Raw genomic sequence first — 2,091 nt, 5'->3', positions numbered from 1 at the left:
AAAAGATTAAGGCATGAATCAGATCACAGAAAAAGTAAGCAGCCAGCTCAGAGCTTTAGCTTTATGCTTTAGCTTGGGATTTGGAGCCATACTAATGGGATTTTGCTTTTAAGAGAACCCTTATGTGGTCAGCATGTAATATAGTAGTGTTTTCTTTATTATGTAATATTTACGTTTCAGTCACAAATGTAATATGTAAACTATTGCAGTTGATAGCCAGCCGATAAGCCAGAATCTGTTAGGTGTAAAGCCTTTAGGTAGGTGTAATAATTTTATTTTAGCTGGTCATAATGAACTTCGAAAAACCACAGTTTATGCCAACAGATTGTGGCCGAAGACATGTAGAGAGTGACACATTCTACCATTTAATTAAAATCTACTTTTTATCAGCCACTAGTTGCAGGCAATGTAATCAATTTCTTCTGGCAATGTGTAAACAAAAGGAATTCAAAACTTTACCATCTCCATCTCAAGAATGTCATACACGATTTTATTATGGAAATGAAGCATTAGCAGCTTGTTTCCTTGCTGGATTTAGACCACTTGAATAGAATGTTTAAATACCTCAATTTTACAAATGCGAATCATCCATTGAAGTCAATAAGATCACTCACTTCCTTAAAGTTAAGCCCTGATTAAGTGCTTCTGTGGACTGAGGCCTCTAGGACAAACAGCTCTTGAGCCTGCACTTTGGTGAGATAGCAGCCCAACAAATTTTCTAAATCAGAACAAAATCTTCCACTTGGCAGTAATAGTAGGGGTTGTTGATTTTTGGGTTTACCCACTGGTGAAATCTGAGCCTTTAAACCGAATTACACTAATATTTCTTGATCCTATGTCATTGTTTGGGAACATCATTGCGTTTTGGAGAGATCTAGGAAAAAGCCAGCCTTCCTTTGAATTAATAATTTATGGTCCTGTTCATTTATAAATTAAAAAACTTAAATGGCATTCAGTACAACAGTAATCATAGAGTTCTCTGCCAATGATTCTTTCCCGTTCTCCTGCCTTTTACAAATCTTTTCTTTGCTGATATGCAAGAGACACATGGGAAACCAAAAGAAGCATTTGCTGTTAGCTACACATTCGTCGGAGGTCCTTTCTATCGTCAGTTGTAGCATGCAAGGTTGACTGATACATTGAAAAAACAGTCAAACTGACAATACCCAGCTTTCACACTCATAAAATAAACAAGATCGCTACCTTAGCTGTAAACACGCTGGATCTTCCAAGAAAAAAAAAAAAAAGAAGCTCTTTTTCTTTCCTAAACTTTTTCCACAGTATAGTTACACATTTTATAGATCACAATGCAAATATTATCTATAGTCTGCAGTATTTATCAATTGCTGTTTCTAGGAACAGATTACTGTGGCCTCCATGTCTTCACCAAGAAAAATAGTTTGCCTGTAGGATCTTTTTATATACAGCCAGAAATGCAAATGCATGGACTTTAATCGGAGGTGGCACAATTTTTTTCCTTTGCAAACTGAATTTATTTGCTATGACTATAGTGTATATGCAATTCTGAATATTTGCAAGGGTGACAAAATTATTATTTTGCCTGATGCACTCTATTTCTGACCCATTTCTGTAGTATTTGACCATTCACAATCTCCAATACATCAGCTCTGAGTCTTTTAGCCAGAGCCCCACCTTTCTCCTTTGCTCTAACAGTTTGTAATTCCCTCCTTCCCTGACCTTATATTCATTCCCCACCCTTTTACACGTACGTGCACGTTCGCTCTCTGGGTAACCCCAAATTCCTGCAGCCCGACCTGCAGCTGCCTTAGCCTCCCAAAGTATCGTCATACTGTACCACTCATGAGTATCGCTCATACTATTGTTTTCCTTCCAAATGAATCCTACCCTCCAAGTTCCAGCAGAATTGTCCCCAGTGCCAATTTCCTTCAACCCCTCTGCGTAGGGGGGACAAAGTGAACGCTCTTGGTGAAGAGGAGAGGGAGGAACTGCAAAGGCTGGAAGAGGATGAGGGAGGAGAGAGATGGGAGAGGCCAGCTGAAAGCCTTCTTCATCCCAACTTGGTACATGCTGTACTCTGCCAAGGGGGCAGCTTCCTAGTTTGAGAGCTGT

The sequence above is a fragment of the Phalacrocorax carbo genome, chromosome 3 (genome assembly GCF_963921805.1).
Source record: "Phalacrocorax carbo chromosome 3, bPhaCar2.1, whole genome shotgun sequence".
Taxonomy (NCBI): Eukaryota; Metazoa; Chordata; class Aves; order Suliformes; family Phalacrocoracidae; genus Phalacrocorax; species Phalacrocorax carbo.
The sequence above is the reverse complement of the archived record's forward strand: the minus strand, read 5'-3'. Positions refer to the sequence as shown.